This window comes from Procambarus clarkii, chromosome 3 (genome assembly GCF_040958095.1).
Source record: "Procambarus clarkii isolate CNS0578487 chromosome 3, FALCON_Pclarkii_2.0, whole genome shotgun sequence".
Lineage (NCBI taxonomy): Eukaryota > Metazoa > Arthropoda > Malacostraca > Decapoda > Cambaridae > Procambarus > Procambarus clarkii.
In genome coordinates, this window is record NC_091152.1 from 16939651 (window position 1) to 16947983 (window position 8333).

Consider the following 8333-nt stretch of genomic DNA (forward strand, 5'->3'; position numbering starts at 1 on the left):
AGAACTGTTCCTGGCCTCTGGTAATATTGGGAGAACTGTTCCTGGCCTCTGGTAATATTGGGTGAACCGTTCCTGGCCTCTGGTAATATTGGGTGAACTGTTCCTGGCCTCTGGTAATATTGGGTGAACTGTTCCTGGCCTCTGGTAATATTGGGAGAACTGTTCCTGGCCTCTGGTAATATTGGGTGAACTGTTCCTGGCCTCTGGTAATATTGGGTGAACTGTTACTGGCCTCTGGTAATATTGGGTGAACTGTTCCTGGCCTCTGGTAATATTGGGTGAACTGTTCCTGGCCTCTGGTAATATTGGGAGAACTGTTCCTGGCCTCTGGTAATATTGAGAGAACTGTTCCTGGCCTCTGGTAATATTGGGAGAACTGTTCCTGGCCTCTGGTAATATTGGATGAACTGTTCCTGGCCTCTGGTAATATTGGGTGAACTGTTCCTGGCCTCTGGTAATATTGGGTGAACTGTTCCTGGCCTCTGGTAATATTGGGTGAACTGTTCCTGGCCTCTGGTAATATTGGGAGAACTGTTCCTGGCCTCTGGTAATATTGGGTTAAGTGTTCCTGGCCTTTGGTAATATTGGGAGAACTGTTCCTGGCCTCTGGTAATATTGGGTGAACTGTTCCTGGCCTCTGGTAATATTGGGAGAACTGTTCCTGGCCTCTGGTAATATTGGGAGAACTGTTCCTGGCCTCTGGTAATATTGGGAGAACTGTTCCTGGCCTCTGGTAATATTGGGTGAACTGTTCCTGGCCTCTGGTAATATTGGGAGAACTGTTCCTGGCCTCTGGTAATATTGGGTGAACTGTTCCTGGCCTCTGGTAATATTGGGTGAACTGTTCCTGGCCTCTGGTAATATTGGGAGAACCGTTCCTGGCCTCTGGTAATATTGGGAGAACTGTTCCTGGCCTCTGGTAATATTGGGTGAACTGTTCCTGGCCTCTGGTAATATTGGGTGAACTGTTCCTGGCCTCTGGTAATATTGGGAGAACCGTTCCTGGCCTCTGGTAATATTGAGAGAACTGTTCCTGGCCTCTGGTAATATTGGGTGAACTGTTCCTGGCCTCTGGTAATATTGGGTGAACTGTTCCTGGCCTCTGGTAATATTGGGAGAACCGTTCCTGGCCTCTGGTAATATTGGGAGAACTGTTCCTGGCCTCTGGTAATATTGGGAGAACTGTTCCTGGCCTCTGGTAATATTGGGAGAACTGTTCCTGGCCTCTGGTAATATTGGGAGAACTGTTCCTGGCCTCTGGTAATATTGGGTGAACTGTTCCTGGCCTCTGGTAATATTGGGTGAACTGTTCCTGGCCTCTGGTAATATTGGGTGAACTGTTCCTGGCCTCTGGTAATATTGGGTGAACTGTTCCTGGCCTCTGGTAATATTGGGAGAACTGTTCCTGGCCTTTGGTAATATTGGGAGAACTGTTCCTGGCCTCTGGTAATATTGGGAGAACTGTTCCTGGCCTCTGGTAATATTGGGAGAACTGTTCCTGGCCTCTGGTAATATTGGGTGAACTGTTCCTGGCCTCTGGTAATATTGGGAGAACTGTTCCTGGCCTCTGGTAATATTGGGTTAAGTGTTCCTGGCCTTTGGTAATATTGGGAGAACTGTTCCTGGCCTCTGGTAATATTGGGTGAACTGTTCCTGGCCTCTGGTAATATTGGGAGAACTGTTCCTGGCCTCTGGTAATATTGGGTTAAGTGTTCCTGGCCTCTGGTAATATTGGGAGAACTGTTCCTGGCCTCTGGTAATATTGGGTGAACCGTTCCTGGCCTCTGGTAATATTGGGTGAACTGTTCCTGGCCTCTGGTAATATTGGGTGAACTGTTCCTGGCCTCTGGTAATATTGGGAGAACTGTTCCTGGCCTCTGGTAATATTGGGTGAACTGTTCCTGGCCTCTGGTAATATTGGGTGAACTGTTACTGGCCTCTGGTAATATTGGGTGAACTGTTCCTGGCCTCTGGTAATATTGGGTGAACTGTTCCTGGCCTCTGGTAATATTGGGAGAACTGTTCCTGGCCTCTGGTAATATTGGGAGAACTGTTCCTGGCCTCTGGTAATATTGGGAGAACTGTTCCTGGCCTCTGGTAATATTGGGAGAACTGTTCCTGGCCTCTGGTAATATTGGGAGAACTGTTCCTGGCCTCTGGTAATATTGGGAAACTGTTCCTGGCCTCTGGTAATATTGGGAGAACTGTTCCTGGCCTCTGGTAATATTGGATGAACTGTTCCTGGCCTCTGGTAATATTGGGTGAACTGTTCCTGGCCTCTGGTAATATTGGGTGAACTGTTCCTGGCCTCTGGTAATATTGGGTGAACTGTTCCTGGCCTCTGGTAATATTGGGTGAACTGTTCCTGGCCTCTGGTAATATTGGGTGAACTGTTCCTGGCCTCTGGTAATATTGGGTGAACTGTTCCTGGCCTCTGGTAATATTGGGAGAACTGTTCCTGGCCTCTGGTAATATTGGGTGAACTGTTCCTGGCCTCTGGTAATATTGGGAGAACCGTTCCTGGCCTCTGGTAATATTGGGAGAACTGTTCCTGGCCTCTGGTAATATTGGGAGAACTGTTCCAGGCCTCTGGTAATATTGGGTGAACCGTTCCTGGCCTCTGGTAATATTGGGAGAACTGTTCCTGGCCTCTGGTAATATTGGGAGAACTGTTCCTGGCCTCTGGTAATATTGGGAGAACTGTTCCTGGCCTCTGGTAATATTGGGTGAACTGTTCCTGGCCTCTGGTAATATTGGGAGAACTGTTCCTGGCCTCTGGTAATATTGGGTGAACTGTTCCTGGCCTCTGGTAATATTGGGAGAACCGTTCCTGGCCTCTGGTAATATTGGGAGAACTGTTCCAGGCCTCTGGTAATATTGGGAGAAAAAGCTTAGCACAGAGCTGTAGTATTCATTCCTGTACTTAGCCAGCTTTAGTTTTTTTATTTTATATATACTGTACAAGAGTTCTTACATTCTTGTAAAGCCAGTAGCATGCATAGCGTTTCGGGCAGGATCTTAACCTTAATTTTCCCCGGAATGCTATCCGCCAAATCATTTAATAACACCCATTCACCGCTGTGTGAACAGAGGCGTACAGTTAAGGATTGGCGCCTAATCACTCCTCCTCCGGCCAGGATACAAACCCAAGCCAAATCAGTTACTAAGCGCGGGGCGTGTGTCTTACCACTGCGCCACGGGGACTGCTAATGGCTTCTACCATAAAGGGCTGAGGGTTACAGGTCTAACACAATTTCAAGCAATTAGACAAAACAGACTGCATCTCGTTGACACTTTAAATATTGGGAATTTCAGAATACAATAATCCAGACCGTTTATTTTAAAAACTAAACTGTTACTTACAAAAATGAGTAACAGATTATTTTTCATGAAGCCTCGATTTATCAACGTATAGAATCTCTTATGCATTCAAGACATACATATATAACTGAAAACTCACACATATATTCAGTTACATATATGCCTGGAGACTGTTCAGGCTTGTTCGCACATACATATATATGAAGGCAGTACTGTAGTTTAAAATACATTTGGAAAAATGCTCGTGATGAATGAGGCATCTTCCCAAAGCCTGTCCCTCACAATGTCTGCTAAATAGTGTATATAGATGGATAAAAAGGTGTCTATAGATGGATAATTCTCTGAATACTTAGTCCTTCAACATGCTCATTTGACATGCAGTTATTGACCTAGTGTGACCTCATTAGGTTTCTTGCCATGATAATAGGAAGCCTAGCCAACTATAGCATGCTATACTCTTAAATACAAAAATATAATAGTCAATGATATATTGAAATCTCAATTAGTATTAAGTTTTAGTCTTTAGTGTTTTTCCTGCCCGAAACGCTTTGCGTAATAGTGGCTTTAGGCATTGTATGTACTAGCTCTATCTATACATTCATCAATATTTGTATCGCACCTTGTATGTATGTACTTTACCTGAATTTGAATTTGAAAATTTTAAATGTTCTTTCTGTAGGGGACGGTATGATGGCTCACCTGTTTTCTGTGGTGCGGGTGCCCCTTTATGTTCAGATGTATTCCTAATTATGAAATAAAAACTGAACTGCGTTGATCTTATAAACATCTAAGACTACTATAGTTTCAGAAATCATAACTGAGAATACCAGCTGAGTGTGTAATTCAATTGACGCCATAACCCATCACAAGTGAGCCAGACTCCACAGGATTCTGCTGGACGCCGAACTTGATGGCCACTCCTGACCTTACTGGTTATTGTGGCTTGTGGAAGATCTACGTGCTCACCATAGCCCGTGCTACTTCGAACTTTTTGTTCCAAGTAGCAAATCTTAAACAACATTGTGGAAGATGGACAACCAAAAGTTACGGGTTAGCTAAAAACTAATAGAGCTTCGTCCTCACACGCGTGAGGTCCATGGTTCGAGTCTCCTAGAGCCTTAGATTCCTGTCCAGGACGGAGACGATTAGGCGTGTTTTTCTTACGCTGGCGGGTTCAGAAGCAGACGAGTCTAAGTTTTTTTTTTGGCAGCCTTATACCTATTCCTTCCCGTACCTCATCTTACATCTTATCTTACCAGTTTTCCTAGGAATACAACCCCTGCCATTCATAATAATTGAATGATGTTGACCAGACCACACACTAGAAGGTGAAGGGACGACGACGTTTCGGTCCATCCTGGACCATTCTCAAGTCGATTGTGAATTGAGAAGTCGACATAATCGACTTGAGAATGGTCCAGGACGGACCGAAACGTCGTCGTCCCTTCACCGTCTAGTGTGTGGTCTGGTCAACATACTTCAGCCACGTTATTGTGACTCATCACCTGCATAATTGAATGATAATTAAAATAATATATAAATATTATTAAATTATTACAACCAAGTTGCCAACACTGGGTAAATAATCTCTCGCTGGGCACTGAGCGAGCCTATTGCCACACCACAACACTTTCTTATAGAAATAAATAGGTTCCTGGGAGTTGGGCAGCTGTTGTGATTGTTGCAGCAGCTGTAGCGCCTGATTGTTGCAGCAGCTGTTGTGATTGTTGCAGCAGCTGTTGTGATTGTTGCAGCAGCTGTTGTGATTGTTCCAGCTGTAGCGCCTGATTGTTGCAGCAGCTGTTGTGATTGTTGCAGCAGCTGTTGTGATTGTTGCAGCTGTAGCGCCTGATTGTTGCAGCAGCTGTTGTGATTGTTGCAGCTGTAGCGCCTGATTGTTGCAGCAGCTGTTGTGATTGTTGCAGCAGCTGTAGCGCCTGATTGTTGCAGCAGCTGTTGTGATTGTTGCAGCAGCTGTTGTGATTGTTGCAGCTGTAGCGCCTGATTGTTGCAGCAGCTGTTGTGATTGTTGCAGCTGTAGCGCCTGATTGTTGCAGCAGCTGTTGTGATTGTTGCAGCTGTAGCGCCTGATTGTTGCAGCAGCTGTTGTGATTGTTGCAGCAGCTGTAGCGCCTGATTGTTGCAGCAGCTGTTGTGATTGTTGCAGCAGCTGTTGTGATTGTTGCAGCTGTAGCGCCTGATTGTTGCAGCAGCTGTAGCGCCTGATTGTTGCAGCAGCTGTTGTGATTGTTGCAGCAGCTGTTGTGATTGTTGCAGCCATTGTGATTGCTTGTTGCCGTTGTTATGGGTGGTAACAACTGACCTGGGGAGGGTCAGTTGTTGGCCTAGTGTGACCTCAGTAGGCCTAAGTAGGTTTCTTAGTGTGTTTAGGAGTGCGAGAAGTATCAAGGTGTGTTTGATGTGTGTAGGAGTATGTGACGTGTTAATGATCCATCGCTGAAGCGTGTATGATAATCCAGTCTCTGAAGTATGCCACCTCAGTATACACGCCCGGGTAAAAAGGGTTGCCACAATCTTCCCCCCACGAGGACAAACCATGCAGGCGTCCCCAGCAAAGGAGCGGGCCGCCCCTGTCCCCTTGGCAGGCGTCGGCGTGGCCGTCGGACCAACCGGCGCACATCATGCTAGGCTCCACTGCCTCCTGGCCGTACGACAGCCTACATGTCTCATCCGACACCACGGCGACGTCCACCTGAGGACAAACCGGAGTTATGATTTAGTTACTGTCGGGTTCCCTTCTATAAATTCATTGCTATAATTGTTTATGACGGGAAAACAACAAGTTTTAGTTGAGGATTTGTGGGGGTATAGCTTTTTCTTGCTCGTTTTATGTAGATGCATCAACATAATGCGCTTTGTATGTTGTGTAGGTATGTACATCAACAGGCTGCCTGCTGTGCTCTCTAAGTACATCAATATGAAGCCTGTTTTATGAGCTTTATTTTGCTCCTCTAAAATCGAAAAGTTCATCAACGACACACTCACACATCAAGAATGACACACCACTGTGACGCGTTCTCCCTTTCATGCGTCTGAGTCAGGAAAGGAACTCCACTTAACTTCCAAAGGCGACCAGGCACCCCTGAGCAGAGTCAAGCCGGGAATATGGAACCCTTTGTTGTCTTGCGTGAGGTACTAAGATTTCCGCGCCCAGAGACTAATTCTAAGATCTAATTCCAGAGATCTAATTCTCACTTCAACTGAAACTAGAGCATTTACTGTGCACACCGCTAGGGGAGGAGACCAAGAAGTTGAGTACCCCTTGATATCAATCAGAGCACTATGTCAGGGCTGTTGTGTCTTGCTGTCTGCTGGTGGTGTCAGCGTGGGAATCAATTATACACTCTGGTCTTCACTTTGCCTGACGTTCTGTGCTCTGATACTTCCAAGGTCTTCCTCCATCTAAGCGTAGCCTCGCCCTTGACAAATTAATAACCTCTCCCCTGCATATATCAACTGAACAATCTTTCCCAGTGTTAATTATCTCAATAGTGTAACTCTACATTCAGCTCAACTCATTTGGTAAGTAGTTAAAAATGGAAACTACATACGTAAACCCATCAGTAACATAAACAACATTTAATAAATAGAAAAGTTCAAATTCAATTAACTGATATAATTCGGCCACAGGGACTTAAGTACAAATCAAATTGCAAATTAATACTAGCTCTGTAAATCAGTATACTCATACAGCAAGCCTAAATGCTGTCATAGCCTAATGACGTTCACTTTGTAACAATGGAACAGTATAAGAGTGGAAGATGACTGGGCATTCCGTAGAGCATTTTGGCGATAGAGTTGAAAAGTAAGTAAGAAAAGACAATAACTGTACAAAATTTGGGATATAATTGCAAATAAAATTAACGATATCACATGAGAGAAAACGGAAATTTAAGCAGTGAAGAAGAGACAACGAGAAAGAACCAACAACTTACCTTCTGCAGTTTGTTATTGCTGTTGCCATTGTGGATGGTGGCGCCCCATCCTATCACCGTGCAGACAGTGTCCTCTGGCACCGTCTCCCCACTGGGAGGCAGCCCAAGCGGCTTCACCAGCTCCCCAAACACCAGCTTCTCCTCCAGCTGTAACCAAACACATACACTGAGGGTTGGGGAGGCTGCGTGTTGCTTAATGTACATGGACGATGTTGGGGACTGTACGTAGAATGTTATGGACGCCATTCAGGGGGTACTGATGCAAGAGGAAATATTTCAAGTTGCTGATATTTGGCGACGCATTGCAGGATTGTTGATAATACTTCATAAATACCAATTAGACACAGGGTATCTACAGTCACTAGTGATGTAGCAGACAGTTGAAGGTGTAGATGATATTTAAAGACACTAAGAGATAACTTGATATGTCCTAAGAAAAGATTCTACAAATGTCTCCTGCAAGGTGCTACTGACGGAGAGATGAGAGATCCCTCCAGTGAGGTTATCTCCGGAGCAAGGAACGTATCTACCGAGAGAGAGGCAGCCGGCACCACTGACCTTGATAAGGAGGATGTCATTAGCGTTGGTGATGGGGTTGTAGGACTCGTGGGGGATGAAGGTCTTGGCATGCGACACCTGCCCGCGGGGTCCTTAAGGTCGATGATGCCTGCCACGATACGCACCGTGTTGGGCTCGAACCTGCGTCCCTCACCACACAGTTCACCGTACCACGAGGAGAAGCGAAGAAAACAGATGAAGATGAGTAAGACGGAAAGAAAGACAAAAATATTGAAATACAATGCAGCATAAAAACATCTAAAAGCAGGAAAAGCTGTTGAAATTATAGTTATAGCAACCAGAAATAAATACTTGCACTATTTTGCATGAAGCACTTAATGTTAAGAATAACTCAGACATTATAGAGGTGATGCAGTGTGACCTTGACACTGTCATACTGCCCAGGAAAACCGAAATAATTAAATCATTTTAGATAATCCATTACACAATTATGAAAACACAAATATTACACAATAATCGACACTAAAATGTTATGTT

The 8333-nt window shown here is 45.0% G+C and overlaps 1 pseudogene; it reads right to left on the minus strand.

Moving 5' to 3' along the window:
• Positions 1–3322: 3322 nt before the first annotated feature.
• LOC138349861 (trypsin-1-like) overlaps positions 3323–8333 on the minus strand; it is a 6958-nt pseudogene continuing 1947 nt past the window's right edge.